The 16687-nt window shown below is 38.7% G+C and overlaps 1 protein-coding gene across 1 annotated transcript in view; it reads left to right on the plus strand.

Moving 5' to 3' along the window:
* The first annotated feature begins 3993 nt into the window (after window positions 1-3993).
* Window positions 3994-16687, plus strand: part of STAMBPL1 (STAM binding protein like 1) — a 50601-nt gene continuing 37907 nt past the window's right edge. The window contains exon 1 of the mRNA XM_004439983.3: window positions 3994-4389. The gene's annotated coding sequence lies outside the window, so the exon portion shown is untranslated. The remainder of the gene's footprint in view (window positions 4390-16687) is intronic.

Raw genomic sequence — 16687 nt, forward strand, 5'->3', positions numbered from 1 at the left:
TCATATCTCCATCTGCATTCTGACTATGATGATATCATACACATAGCTCTGGAAAATTCCACTGCAAACTCATAAGAGAATGAGGATGAGAAAGACAAATAACGGATCTGTGTTTATATGAAAATAGTTTTGACCTTGCAGACTGCCTGAAAAGATTTCAAGGATCACTGACATACTTTGAGAACCATTGGTATAAACAATAGGAAACTCCAGAATTTTAAGAACATATATTTTTAAGAATATAATAATTTCTGAGGTACATGTTTTTCAGTACATAATCTCTGAGATGAATTTGTCTTCCAATAGAATCAATTGGGTATTTTAGTTCTTGTCTTTCCCTTGACTTTAAAGATAATCCAGAGCCAGGAATTTTTTTTTTCTTTTTTCTCCCCAAAGCCCCCAGGACATAGTTGTATATCCTAGTTGTAGGTCCTCCTAGTTCTTCTATGTGGGTCGCCGCCTCAGCATGGCTCAATGAGTGGTGAGTAGGTCTGCGCCCAAGATCCGAACCAGTGAAGTAGACTGCGGGAACTTCACTGCTGCACCACTGGGCCAGCCCCAAGCCAGGAAATTTTAGGTCAGTGAAACAAAGAACAAGGACTCCAGCCCATTTGGTCTCAGCAAGGAGCCCCAGCAAGGGTGGTTATTACCCCAGAGACCACCAGTTTATGTGCAAATACCAAACAATTACAAGTATTTGAATATAATTTTGTTTTCCTAATTAATGTAAATTGAATCCCACATACGTTATCTTTGTACTGTCAGTTCCAACAAATAAGATGCAACTAGGGGCCGGCCGCGTGGCTTAGCGGTTAAGTGCATGCACTCCGCTATTGGCGGCCCGGATTTGGATCCCCGGCGCCCGCTGAGGCACCGTTTCTCCGGCCATGCTGAGGCCGCGTCCCACATACAGCAACTAGAAGGATGTGCAACTATGACATACAACTATCTACTGGGGCTTTGGGGGAAAAAAAAGGAGGAGGATTGGCAATAGATATTAGCTCAGAGCCAGTCTTCCTCAGCAAAAAGAGGAGGATTAGCATGGATGTTAGCTCAGGGCTGATCTTCCTCACAAAAAAAAAGAAAATTAAAATTATAGTAAAGTATAAAGAAGGCAATTATAATCACCCATAACTAATCTCTAGGGGGTAATTTTAATAAATTCTCCTAGATTTTTTCCCTGTGTTTTTACCTACTTCAGATTATATATATATATATATACATATACATATATATATATACACACACATATATATGTGCAATTTTGTATCCTTATTTGTTTAACATTGTATTATAAGCAGGTTCAATGTTATTTAAAATTCATCATAAACCTAACTTCAACGCCCAAAGTTGGTGATAAACGCCCAAAGTTGGAGATGGATTTCTCCATCTCAGAGGAGAAATCTTATTCCTCATTTCAGATTTCCTTAGGATAAATTGCTTCCTGGAAGTAGAATTATGTGGAGGAAAAGGCTGTCTACATTTTACAGCTTCTGCTAACATACTGACAAATTCCTTTCCAGCAGTGTATCAAAATTGCACCACCAGATGAAGGGATTCATTTCACTGCATCCTCACCAATATTGAGGACAATGTTTGTTGATATGCGATCTTTGCTAATTTGATTGGTAAGGGCAAAAAATCCTATTTTTTAAAAAATTTGCATTTTTGAATTAATATTGCAAGAGAATCTTTGAAAGCACAAGTAAAATTAGATAACACTTTAAAATTCTCTAAGATAAAAGTTGTACAAATACACTTCTGCCCACTTTTCACGAATTCCATTAATGAAAGGGAGGCAGAGCTTGCAGTACCCCAAAAGTCTTGGCCGCAAACACTGAATTCTGTGTTAACTTCATCAGAAGAGAAATGTTTTGGAAGGCCATCAGGTGGCATACCAAAGAGACAGGAGGGCTGGAGAATCAGGCTCATCAAACAGGCAGGGTAGCTTGGTAGCTGGAATCAGAACAGGTCACACCACCCAAACAGCCCACTTAGGATACCACTGGTACTGCCACTGGACACTCCCACCTCTCACCTCTGGCACAGTTGTCTATAGGCACAAAACCACTTCATAGATAACAGAATTATTTCTAAAATGTCTCTTCTCCTTTGAATCACAGACTGCAGATTCAAAGACCTGGATAGGACTTCTGATGGGCTGAACTTAGGTCACATGATGGTGCCCCAGCTGCTAGGGGTTGTAGATAGTGAGTATTGACCCTTTTTGGCTTCTCTGAGAGTTTGGATTCTAGACAGCAAGACCATGATCAATGACCACTATAAATATTTATGTAGAATTCTTTGTTTCATAATAGTTTTTAGGAATCTGGTTAGTCTTTTTAATTATCACTGAATTCTAGATTGTTTAGTAAGTCATGAGATTATCTAGTCCAGAACTGCAAACTCAAATGTCTACCATATCCTCAAATGTCAGTGGGGTGGGGCGTATAGGAGTGGTGGGGACTGTGGAAAACTGAGGAGCATCTTCCCAGTCTAAAGGGGACACCCACCACTTGGCTCCAACTGATGGTTGCTAGAAACCACCATGGACCGAAGGTTGTCAGTTCTTCCAACTTTTCAGAACATGCCAAAAGTTTGAATTTTTGTGAAATTTCCTGATTTTAGAATTTGGAACCAAATTCAAATTTGGAAAAACAATGACACCATTGCTTCTTAAAAATCAAGGCTGCAGGCTGCCTCCAACAGTCAAAGCTCTTCATCTTAAAAACCAGTGCAAAAAGATAAGGCCTAAGAAGGTGAAATGCCTGAGGCCAAACAGCTCAGTTGGTGGCAGAGCCCAGGCAATAAATCTGGTCTCCTGAGGAAAAGCAGATCAGGAGAAGCCAATGTTCCACTACCCCCTCTGCAGTCATTTCTCCCGCTTGGAAGAAACCTCCCAACCAAACTCAGGAAAAGTGGAAAAGTGCCTGTGTTTCATCCAGCAGTAGCAGTGTTCGTAAAATGTTTATTAATTAATCCAATCTGCCTAGCCAATAGAAATAGCTTTTGGTGTTAGATCAGAATTTAAACGTGTTAATCTTTTTTTTTTTTTGAGGAAGATTGGCCCTGTGCTAACATCTGTCGCCAATCTTCCTCTTTTTCTTTTTTTTTCTCCCCAAAGCCCCAGTACATAGTTGTATATCATAGTTGTAGAGTTGTAGCTCTTCTGTGTGGGACTCTGCCTCAGCACGGCCTGATGAGGGGTGAGTAGGTCTGCGCCCAGCCCAAGATCCTGATGCTGGGCCACTGCCAAAGTGGCACCTGGGAACTTAACTACTACACCACCCGGCAGGCCCCTAGATCAGAATTTAAATCTTAACTTTTACTACTTTCTAGGTAGGTAAGCTGGGACAAATTACTTCTCTGTGTCTCAGTCATGGGGAAAATAAGGTACCTTTTGTAAGGCTGTGGAGAGGACGAAATAAGACTTCATACATTGAGTGCCTGGCACAGTGCCAGGACCATACTGCAACCACTGCACATGGTAATAATATAGTATCCAGAAGATATTCATAACAGTTTGCATTACCCGAGTACACGAAGTCAGGGTGGGTGGAGAAGAGGACTGAAGTGTTTCATGGTGGGGGGCAGGTTATGGATAGATCTCAGGGTGGAATTCCTAATATGAGGTATAAAGCGGGATTTTCACCAAAACCTTGTCCTTCCTCAACTCCAATGAGAGTTTCACGGTCAAATCCAGCTGCATCGTGGCATGTGTACAAGTGTCCAGTCCACCTCGGTGAAATTCGTGATGGAGGAAAATGGGAGTCCAGGTGGTTCCGGGCTGAGGAGGCGACGTGCAAGGTTTCAGATGAGAAAGTCGCACTCAATCGTTTTACTGTCGCTCTAGGCCAGCCGCGGTGACCTGTTTCCACCTGTGAGCTTTTTCTGCAGAACGCAGGAGGCCGCCGCCGCGCAGGAGGGGCGGAGGCAGAGGCGGAGGCGGCACCCAGGGGCCGGGGCAGGGGAGGCCGGGACCATCGCAGCGACAATTGCTTTTTCTGCGGCGGCGGCACGGGGACGGCTGCTGCAGGCTTGGGATCAGCCGGCCTGCGCGTGGGTTTTCGAGGGACCTGTTCGCCCCCGGCGCCGGGGAGCCAGGGCAGCGAAGGGGAGGAGGAGGAGGAGAACAACGCACGGAGCCCGAGCGAGTGGAACTAGCAAAGCACCGTCGGTCTGCAGAGGGCAAGCAGAGGAGGCACGGCCGAGGCAAGCGAGCGGGCGCCTCGTGGTTGGGTGCCATATCACCCGGCTGCAGTGCCTTCTAGTAAAAGCCACCGCGGCCCAGGCTGCAGCGGCCAGACGGATGCCAAGGCCACACGGCAGGCGCGGGGACAGCCGCTGCAGTCGCCGTCCCACGCCCGCTCCGGACATCAGAGGTTGCTGGTGAGTAGGCGCGCGCGTGTGTGTGCGTGAGTGTGAGCGCGCACCGGCACAGTCGAGTCTGCACGCCGGGAGCGTGTGCCCCCTGGCCTGGCGCCCGCCGACCCCTCTTCCGCTGGCGACGTCCGGTGCCGGGCTTGCTCCGCGGTTAGAAAGTGCGCTTTGCCGGCTGCCCACTTCCTTCCTGCAAGTCCCGCCATGGCCCCCGTGGCCTGCGCTCCTTCTCTGTGCGCTCCAGCAGCCCCCAGGGTTAGTTTCACATCGATGGGGAAGGCAGGAAGCTGTGACTCCTAGTGGCCTGGAGAGACTCTCGCAGTGACCTATACGTTTGTATTTCTGGTTCAGACTTGGGATGCAGGCTTGGAGATGGTGTTGGCGTGGAGAGAGACCACTACACTGTCTTTGACAGTGCGTCGTGTTGGGAAGGAAGGGGCGAGGATTGGAAAAACAGAGCTTTACACCTGCAGGGTGTGTGGCACGCCTTTCTAGGGGATGTTTACTTTTATGCCGTTTTTGAGCGACTCTAAGACATTTTCCTTCGCTTGACTAATTTAAGCCTTAACCAAAAGCCTTTAATGAAATTCACAAAGTGGAATGTCACCAAAACATAATTTTCCAGAACTTTCTAAAACAACCCACACTTCTCATAGCCAAGAGCCTAAAGTGCTATAATTACTGAAATTAAAAAAAAAAAAAATTACATGTGTAATAAGTAATTCAGGAAACAGAACCTGATCTAGAGGATTGGAAAAAATCTTAAGTGTTTGGGTGGCCCGGTGGTGGGGATGGCTTTCTGGAAATAAGTGTTTGGTAGTAAGTAAAACAGATGTCTTTCAAAGTAAGCTCCAGTGAGCACCCTGCTTTCCAAACATCCTGCTAATCACTGAGAATAAAATGAAGTGCTAGGTTTTAAGGCATTTCCAAAATTATAGTGGATATCACCAGGATGCTGATTTATGATCTCATGACTCAAGGCCCTGTCAAGGTCAATATGGCAGATTTGTTCCAGTAGATAAATTACACCTGAATGTTTGATTTCCTGTTTCAAGTTTTGGGGAGTAATTTTCTGTGGTTGGTTTACACAGAGATTAAGCCACTATGTTCTGTTTTTTTCCAGACCTTGTTTCAACTGGCAATCTTATGTTTGTGAGATGGATGCTAAATTGAACTTCAAAAATATGCTCTGCGACTGTAATGTAGGCATTTTGTAGCTACGCTATAAATATTTATGTTTCTTTTTAATACAAGTTAATGTCTCTGAGAAATAGGCTCCTCTTGTTTACCATTTGCTCCATTACAGCATCTTCATCAAAGGCATGAAATGTTGTTGGAATCTCCCTGGAAGATGAACTGGCTGCTTGTTTTCTGTTCAAGCATATATACAGCAAATTGTTTGCCACTTGAGAATTTGCTTTTGAATATACTTCAGCTGTAATTTATGCATCAGCTGGTTCTTGGGAGTTTTAAGAAGAAACTTGTTTTTTTTATACCCTTTTGTAAAATAAGCACCATTTAAAGGAGGCCTTGACTATGGTCTTCAGAGCATTGCTTGCCTACTTTTGCCCTGTTTCGTAGGACTCATTGCCAGTGAGAAGCTTGGAGGGAGAAATGAGAGGACCGTTGTCCCGAGGGTGTCCTCAGCACAGAGATTTGCTCCTGGAGAGAGAAATGTCTCTGGGGTTGGCGCCTGAGAAGTCCTGATAAAAATAAAGAATTATTAATAATAGTTATCTCTTTTTTACTTTCAGCACATAGGACTAGTTACTAAATGTGGTTTGATCATACACCTCCTTCAAGGACTCTTTCCAAGCCTACGTACAGTTACAATCGAGGGAGTGAGGTTGTGTTTTACAGAGAAGAAAAGGCTGATAATTCTTGCTCAAAAAATGAGACGTAAAAGAAATATGTAAACACTGCCCAGGAAATGCCAGGTGCCTTCCTGGAGGCTACATTTACCAATTAGACACATTCAAACCACTGGATTTGTGATTCTGTCTAAGGCTGGCACTTTTTCTTGACCCTGTGAAAGATTTGTAAGTAACTTCAGTTGAAATAATGAGAAATGACTCATGTTCTGCCCTGGAAATATTAGAGTAAGCTTCCTGTCCCTTAGGGCTAATGGATCACAGCTGCTCAATAAATATTTGTTAAATGAATAACAATTCTAGAATATCTTAATCTTCCCAACCTAACTACATTACCTCTTCTACTATTGATTATTTTGAGCCATAATTTTATATGAACCACCAAACGTTTCATCAAATTGAAGCCTAGTTGATATATTCAACTAAGAAGACCAGCTTCTTCAACTGAAGGAACAATAGCAATCCCTCCAAAACAAAACAAAAACTAACAAAAAACACTGAATTCGTACCTGTTGACTTGCTTAATCCAGCTCTCTGAACATGAGAATTGTCCGGTTGGATGTGTGAATGTACATTCAGAAATCCTGAGTTGACATCAGAATGTTCAACTAAGGAATAATCTGGATGTAGCTACATCTGGATGTACCTTTTGTCAGAAATTATTTGCATTTCTAAGCAAATCAGGTGAACTTCTAGTACAATCCTGCATCTCCTCATGCTGAGGGGAAAAGCCAATTAAACATTTGGCAAATTGCTAAGTCTTCAAAGCAGATGTTGTGTGATTTTCTTTCTAAATTTTAAATTAAATCCATTTATGTTTGTCCATTGATGTGGTTGGCTTAGAGACATTAATTCAGGCTGGTGGTTACTTAGTAACTGTGTTTATTAAAAGCATTCTCTTGATATAAGCACCAGTAATTTATATGTTTTGATTTGCTGTAGTTAGCTTTTCAAGGTACCGTTGGAAATGGGTGCATTGTATGATCTTGAATATGAAGGGTGTTATGCCTTCCTTTTTTTTTTTTAAGTAGTTCTGACTTTTCATCCCCAGTCATTAGAAGTTTAGTCTCTGATTCATGATCTAATTTCAGGGCGAAAGGTTAGAAAGCTGCCTGAAATTTTTCTGGATACTAACATTATAATGCATATTAATAATGTACATTTTGTCTTTGACATTCTTTATATCCTCCAATCAAGCTTGTTTCATTCTGAATAAAAATCAAATGAGATCCTTAAAGATTTAAAAATTTTTTTCTGTTGGGCTATGTCCAAAATAAATATATAAAATAAAAAATTACTTATTACTGCTTTGAAGTAACACAAACACTGCTATTTTCTGCATAATAAACCATGGCCATTCTTATCAAGTATTTATTTGATAAGTAGGCACTTATGCACTTGAACTAGAGTTAAAGGCATGTTCCTTCCATATCTTATTAAGGCCCTTGAAAGCGGGGGGTGGAATTTTGATTCCATATGGTAGCCCATTCAAGATGGGGTCCTTGAAAGGAGGAAGTGATGAAAGCATCTTTTTGGAGGAATCTTTTGGGAGTTGGGTGGGGAGTGGATTAGTAGAAGGAAGGAATGAAGATGGTAACCTGGTGTCAGCTAATGACAGCCTGACATAAGATCCTGGCACACTGAGATGGAGGAGGGAAAACTTCAGGCAGTCAGACGTCAAGAGTCTTTGTTTTATGTCTAAGAGGGATAATAAACCCATGGCACAAATGGGATCACTCACACATTCCACGTCCATGGGACACATCACCAGTTGATCACAGAATTCTTTCCTGCAGAGCCCTGTGTAACCTCAGAATCTTGCAAACATTTGACAAATACTTATTAATAAATATTAGTTATTGAACACATGCTATATGCCAGGCACTGTACTAAACCTTATCACGTGTTATCTCAAGGATGATGGAGTGGTTAGGAACATGAATTCTTTTTGTCATTTACTAGTTGTGTGTCCTTGGACAGGTTACTAACTTCTCTGAGCCTCAGTTTCCTCATCTTTCAATTGGGATGTTAGTTTCTATCTCATAAGGTTTTAGGGAGGATCAAATAAATAAATAAGTGTAAATGAAAAGTGCTTAGAAGTGTCTGGCACAAAGTTAAGTGCTATATGTGTTGTTGTTATTGTTATTATTAATTTATAAGACAACCTTATGCAATAGGTACCATTTTGCAGATTTAAAAATTGAGGTACAAAGAGGCTAGGTAAATTGCTCAGCATCATAGGCTGGTAAGTGATAGAGCTGTGGGTCAAACCCAGACTCCTGCTTTCCTAACTTGTACGTATCACTGTCTCCTACACTGTGTGCCAGGTGCCAGGGATACTGATTGGAGCAAGAAGAGTGGGGGCTTGTCCTCATGGAGATCCAGGGCTCCCGTCATTTCTATTGTAGAGTTTGCCATCTCCAATATAGAATTAGTACCCAGATTGTTGTATAGAATTTTTGCTATATTTCCTTGATGTTTTGTATTTTATAAATGGTGTTTTTCATTAAGTTCTTTATTAAGAAGTGTTCCAATTTGTGTTTTCACATATGCTTTAAAAATTGGTTATTTTTTTGTTTTTGTCTAGCAGTTGACATATGTAATACATATTCATTTGTGACATCTCTCCTCATACCCAATGATTCTTTACTGGAGGTGGAGAGGATATGTCTCCCTAATAAATGTATAGTATATATGTTATATATTACACATGTAATATGTAATATAATATTATATAATTATATAATATATATTATATACATTTTATACAATGTACATAGTATATACATCATATAATGTGTACATTATATACATCTGTATACATTATATACATTATAATGTATATGTATATTATATTATTTAATATAATGTACACATTATGTAATGAATACATTATATATAATATACACTATATAATATATTATATTAGGGACATATTTACATTATATATAAAGAATCACTGGGTATAAGGAGAGATGTCACAAATGAGTATGTGTACTCATTGTATTATTGGGTAGATATCAGTATTCTGAAAATCTTCTGTGTCATTCATCTCTCTCCACACAACCAGAGTCTCATATATCTCCTATTCATGAGCCATGGTGGAGTTATGAGGACATTTCCTAACCATTTTTATTCAGAATATTTTATAGAGTAATGGAAGAGTAAATTTTAGCTGTTTTTTGATTTGTTGAAGTAATTATGTCTAATTATAAGAGGTCAGATTTTAATTATAGGTAGGAAGACTGCTATAGCATGAAAAAATCAAAAATTCTTAATTCTTCCAGAACTTCTTTAGGATGGAATATGTCATCACTGATTTCAATATTTTCATATTACACTAGTCCTTATAAGTCATGGTTCTCGTAAATAACTTTCAGAAATCTGTAACCAGTGTTATTTTTTCTAAGGAGGCAAGAGCTGTCTTGTGTAAAGTTCATGGATACTATTTAGTTGAGGAAAATTTTTAAAATCTCATCTTTAAAAATATAGTCTGCATCCTTTGATTTACCCTTTCATGTAAATTACACATTGTTGTTTAACTAGAGTTCATTTCCTTTTAAAGGAACTGTTTTTAAATTTTGTGAGTTAAAATTTGATTAAGAATGAAAGAATTTGAGTTTTGGTGAATTTGCTGTTTCGTTTTGTGTTTTAAACTTTTGCTATACTTATATTTCAGTGGTACCTCAGTAATTGAACCAAAGATTCAGCACAAGCTCATACAAGAGAGAACGGTTCAGGGACCCATCACGAGTTACTCATTTTGATTGTTTGACTTGATGACTGTCTGGGTTAATTTGGAAAGAAGAGGCCAGTGGTGACTCATTTGTAACACTTTCTGACTCTGGATGGACACTGCCTGGCTGTTTTGCCCTCGCCAGTGCTCAGAGAGAAACTCCAGTGTGGTCCCTTTTGAGAGTGTTACGTTTCAAACTTGAATGGCTGGGGCAATAATCAACTGTGCACCTTTTAATTAAAGGTGGAAAGAAAACTATAATCAGAAATTCAGCTCATCTAAGGACTCTGTGATTTTATTTATCTTGTTGCTAGAGCCATGTCTTTTAACACTGGAAATGTGCATTTCAACCACTGAGAAGATGTATAGACAGGCCTTTATGCCTGTGGGTTCATGCTTCAGTCTTCTGGTGGATGACGCTAGTTCTTTTTCTAACTTGTTTTGTCCTTGAAAGTTGGTTTATAAACTGTTCCACAAGATAAGTTTTCTTTAACTGGAGGAACAAATGGACATGGTGATGGAATGAGATTAGAAAGAGAGGCCTGGAATAAGCCCTTCATATGCTTCGTGTTTTTGTTCAATGGGGCAGAGAAACTGCTTATTAAATCAATATAGTACTTTAAGCAAAAAAACCCACAAAAAACAAAAGGCCAACCTAAATCACTTGGAATTATTAGTGGGTATGGAACTTTGTTTTTCCAATTAATGAAAAATTCAAGAAATTAAAATATAGACTTTAAAAGAAATGTCAATGACCATCATATTCTTATGGCATAAAGGTTATTTTTCTTTTGTCAATTATAATATTATTGAAAGACTTAGAAAAGTAATGAGGGCAATGCTTCTCAGACTAGTCTCAAAAAGCCAAAATGTCCTCCATCCCACCCCCATCTGTTATTATTTAGCAGGTTTGGGTGGGGCCTTCGAGCCTTCATTTTAATAACTTTCTCGGGGGATTCCGATGCAGGTGGTCAATAAACCACACTGAGAAAAACCTATTTAAGAGCTAAATCTAATTTTATATTCAGATTTTTGCTTCTATTTTTAAGTTTTATGCATTTTTTCCTCCTGATTTCCATAGACATTTTCGTGTAATAACATATACATTAAGGCTGCCTTGGAGTTTTTATAATGGCATTCTGTACTGTGTTTCATTTTCTTATCGATACTTGTTTTCTGATAGAATCGGAAAACCACAGGTTGGTGGGAATTTTTAGAGAGAACGTTGCACATCTTTCTGAATGGCAGATGTTGGGATAGGGCAGAGAGGGTTTAATCAAAGGGAGGTAGAGGAAAACATATTGGGGAGCAGTGGGAAACAAAGTCTCATAATGCAGGAGGAGGGAAAAGTGGTCAGATCTCTAGCACTGAAGGGCTGGTGGGGGTGTTTAGACCTCTTCTGGTAGGTGCTAGGTTACCAGTGTGCATTTTTGAGCAGGGGACTAGCCTGATGCAGAGAAGTGTTACACCTGAGCTAGGGACACACAGTACCTGGTCCAGAACAGAGGAATAAGGAACAGGTGGGCAAAGCCAACTGGTTTGTCACCATAAAGGCAGAAGGGAGCAAGAGTGAGCACTTGGGGCCTTGAATTTGGTAGGTCTTGAAGGTCTATAGCCAGAAAATTGCTGTTTCCAGAAACTGCATGTTATGATAGTAACACTAAGGCCACCCAGCTCAGCCATCAGGCCAGACCAGCCCCTCTGGGTTTAGAAGGCCCTTGAATAACTACGACAACTACTACTACCTTAATAATATTGTGAGGCAAGGAGAGCGCAATTATTCTCACTTTAGGCCAGAGAAACACACTCAGAGTAATTTATCAAAATTCTCACATCTGGAAACTATCAGGGCTAAGATTCAAATCTGGAGCTACCTACTCGAAACTTACAGGCTTAAAAAAAGCATAATTTATATGATTATGAAGTGATACATACTTATAACGAATTGTACAGAAATGAATGAATTGAATGTGAAATCCTTCATGATTCCATCTTTGAGAGAACAGCTGGGAAAAATTCAGTGTATGTTTTTCAGACGATTTTCTTGCAAATGCCAATATGCATTAAATACATATGTATTAGTATTACAAGGGTGGAGTCATACTTCATACATTATTCTACAACTTTTTTTTTTTTCACTTAATACTGTAGCTTGAACAACTTCCTGGTTCAGTACATATAAATGTTAAGTCCTTTCTAATGGCTTCATCCACTATAGAGATTCATTGTTTTATTTTATTTTTATTTATATTTTTTGCAATTTATTTATTTATTTTTTAAAAAATTCTTTTATTGAGGTCATATTGGCTTATAACATTGTGTAAACTTTAGGTGTACATTCTTATATATCAGTTTCTGTATAGACTGCATCGTGTTCACCACCAATAGTCTAGTTTTTATCCGTCAACATACATATGTGCCTCTTTACCCCTTTCGGCCTCCTCCACCCCCGTTCCCTCTGGTAACCACTCATCTGTTCTCCTTATCCATGTGTTTGTTTATCTTCTACGTATGAGTGAAATCGTACAGTGTTTGTCTTTCTCTGTCTGGCTTATTTTGCTTAACATAATACCCTGAAGGTCCATCCAGCTTGTCGCAAATGGCACAATTTTGTCTTTTATTATGGCTGAGTAGTATTCCATTGTGGATTGCTGGATGTATGGTATTTCTATTTTTAATTTTTTGAGAAATCTCCAGACTGTTTCCCATAGTGTCTGCACCAGTTTGTATTTCCCCAGCAGTGTATGGGAGTTCTCTTTTCTCCATGTCCTCTCCAACACTTGTTATTTCTTGTCTTGTTATTTATAGGCATTCTCATGGGTGTAAGGTGATATCTCCTTGTAGTTTTGATTTGCATTTTCTTAATGATTAGTGATGTTGAACATCTTTTCATGTGCCTGTTGGCCATCTGTATATCTTCTTTGGAAAAACGTCTATTCATATCCTCTGCCCTTTTTTTGATCAGGTTCTTTGTTTTTTTGCTGTTGAGTTGTGTGAGTTTTTTATATATTTTGGAAATTAACCCCTTGTCGGATATATGATTTCCAAATATTTTCCCCCAGTTGGTGGGTTGTCTTTTCGTTTTGTTGATGGTTTCTTTTGCCTTGTAGCAGCTTTTTAGTCTGATGTAGTCTCATTTGTTTATTTTTTCTTTTGTTTCCCTTGCCTGAGTGACATGGTATTCAAAAAAATACTGCTAAGACCCATGTGAAAGAGTGTACTGCCTATATTTTCTTCTAGGAGTTTTATGGTTTCAGGTCTTACATTGAAGTCTTTAATCCATTTTGAGTTAATTTTTGTGTATGGTGTAAGATAATGGTCTACTTTCGCTCTTTTGCATATGGCTGTCCAGTTTTCCCAACACCATTTATTGAAGAGACTTTCCCTTCTCCATTGTATGTTCTTGGCTCCTTTATCAAAGATTAGCCGTCCATAGATTTGTGGTTTTATTTCTGGGCTTCCAATTCTGTTCCATTGATCTGTGTGTCTGTTTTTCTGCCAGTACCAAGCTGTTTTGATTATTATAGCTCTGTAGTATATTTTGAATTCAGGGAGTGTGATACCTCCAGCTTTGTTCTTTTTTCTCAGGAGTGCTTTGGCTATTTGGCATCTTGTGTTATTCCATATAAATTTTGGGATTCTTTGTTCTGTTTCTGTGAAGAATGTCATTGGGATTCTGATTGGGATTGCATTGAATCTGTAGATTGCTTTAGGTAATATGGACATTTTAACTATGTTTTTTCTTCCAATCCATGTGCTTGGAATATCTTTCCATTTCTTTATGTCTTCTTCGATTTCTTTCAGTAATGTCTTTTAGTTTTCAGTGTATAGGTCTTTCACATCCTTGATTAAATTTATCCCTAGATATTTTATTCTTTTTGTTGTGGTTGTAAATGGGATTGTATTCTTGACTTCTCTTTCTGCTAGTTTGTTATTAGTGTATAGAAATTTTTGACAACTGATTTTTGTACGTTGATTTTGTACCCTGCAACTTTACTGTAGTTGTTGATTATTTCAAATAGTTTTCTGGTGGATTCTTCCAGGTTTTCTATGTATAGGAGATTATTTTAAATAACTCCCTCTTGATGGCTATTTATTTTTATTTCTAAAATTTTAATACTTTTAAACCATACTGCAGTGAGTGTGTGTGTGTATTATTTGGGCAGGAAAGACTGTGGGGAACTCTTGGAATTGCTTGGTCAACAGGAATGCATATTATTTAAAAAATTGCCAATTTTTCTTTCTATTCTCATCAATACTGAGTGTGATCAATCATGTAAATTTTATCAATCCAACAAATGAAAATACCCTGTTTAAATTTATAGTTTCTTAATTACTAATGAGAGTAAACATTTTTCACATCGTACTAGCCATTTATATTTCTCTTCTGACTTGTTCATTCCATTTGCCCATTTTTATTCAACTCTTTATCTCTTTCTGTTCTGCACATGCTCCCTACAGTGTAGAGATAATACATATTATAGCTGTCGCAAGTGATGCAAACTGTTTTTGTCCTTTTGTTGTCCTTTTACTTGTTCAAGGGATTTTTAAGGTACTTATTGAAAATTTAAAAAAATATCTTATTTTAAAATAATTTCAGACTTCCAAAAAATTGCAAAAACAGTATGCAAAATTTCTAATATATCCTTTACCCATTTTCCCCAAATATTAACACCTCACATAATCATAGTAGTAATCAAAATCAAGAAATTAACATTGTTATAGTACTATTGTTTAATCTACAGATTTTAATCACATTTTACTGGCATCCTTCTTCTGGTCCAGGATCTCATCCTGGATCTCACATTGCATCTAGTTGTCATGTCTCCTTAGTCTCTTTTAATCTGAAACAATTCCTCAGTCTTCCTCTGTCTTTCATTATTGTGACTTTTTTTTAAGAGCACTGGCCAGTTTTTTGAAGAAAATCCCTCAGTTTGGGTTTGTCTGATGTTTCTTCATGAGTGTATAGTTAAGAGTGTGACTTAGTCTGGAAGTGGTCAAAAATATCTTGCCTGAGGAAGAGAAGCTTAAACTAACACTGGAATGATGCAGAGAGAGTAGAATTGTGAAATGAGGGTGGGGTACATTTGCATAGACCTTGCATAGTGCATCTCAGCAACTGAAAGATGCCAGTGTGTGGAGGAGAGGGTGCGAAAGAAGGCTCGTGAGTTGGCAGCTGGGTCAGACCCAGCTCTGTGAGACCCATTAAGGATATGTGATATTAATAGTGATGGAAAGCTATTAAAGGGTTTTAAGTGAAGGAATGACAATATCTGAATGACATACCTGTTGTATATAGAATTAATCAAAGGGGAGCATGATGGAAACAAATAGACCAATTAGAAGGCTATTCTAGCACTGCAGACAGAGAAAAGAGTGGCATAGAGTAGAGTGCTGTTAGGAAAGATGGTGAGAAAATGCAGGTTTGAGAGATATTTTGGAGGGTGAATCCACAAATGTAAGTGATAGATTGGATGTGGAGTTGAGGGGGAGTAGATGCAGGGTGGCTGTTTCCAAGATTTGCCAGGTTTTGTGTAGTTGATTGGATGTTGGTACCATTCATTGAAATGGAGGACAAGTTTTCTCTTTTGACATCAGAAGCATTTACCATGTCCAATTCACTTAGATACCAACATTTACCATATATTTGCCTACTTATGCTCCTATATCCCAATATGTCCACTTAACTTCCAAATTCTATGTTTGTTCCTCAGAATCTCCCCAACAACTATTTTTCCTTCTCCATTCTTTTTACTGCTCTCAGTCCAGACCTGGACTTGCATACTTGCCTTGTCTCTGGGTTGCCAATTTCTCTTCTCTTTCTCTCTGTAACTTTATCCATCACAGTGAAACTTCTTTTTTTCAGCTTTATTGAGGTATAATTGACAGAGATTATTTCAATTGAATAAATATGTACTGAGTGCCTCATTGGGCAGATCACCTTATTAAATAGAGTTGAGAATTAAATAAGAAGCTAAGCATAATTGAGGAGACTCAGGGCCATTTGCCTAGAGGTAAAAAGAAACTGTATCATTGTCTCACTCCTTACATACAAATAAATTCCACACAGATCAAAGATATTTATCCCAAAATATCTAACCATAAAGTTACTGTAAGAAAGGACTGGTGGACATACTTAAAAATTTTATCATCATTGAGTTTGAAGACCTTTTAAAGAATTATGAAAAACCCAGACACCATAAAAGATATATCCATTTGGCAGCCTAAAATTTTAACATTGTATAAAAATTAAACAACCTTCAACCAAAAACTTCAACTAAACTAATAAATGTAGAAGGAAGGATGGAAATAGAAAATTCACCGTTTTCAAACGCCACAGTAATAATCGTTTCAGGCAAGAAGCATCTTTGGATGCTAAAATTAGTGGGTGAAAGTATGTTTGCATATTCTCAAAGTAACTCCCTACAAGATACTTTGTAATTACAAAGGAAAACATAGTATCTTTAGAGGGGAGAAAACTGGCAGACATCACTTAAACAAGTGTTCAAAGAAAACATCACCGATGCACTGAGTAGGACACACCATCACTTCTGAGGTATTTTTGCCAAAAATGCATAACTCTCTCTATTTCTTGTAGTTCATCTTTGTAGCAGTTACCACAGTTTTGATGATGTAATCTTGCAGATAATTGTTTAGTATCTTTACACCCCTCTGCTCAACCTCCTGCCTCTAGCAGAAT

The sequence above is a fragment of the Ceratotherium simum genome, chromosome 6 (genome assembly GCF_057802395.1).
Source record: "Ceratotherium simum simum isolate JZ-2026a chromosome 6, ASM5780239v1, whole genome shotgun sequence".
Taxonomy (NCBI): domain Eukaryota; kingdom Metazoa; phylum Chordata; class Mammalia; order Perissodactyla; family Rhinocerotidae; genus Ceratotherium; species Ceratotherium simum.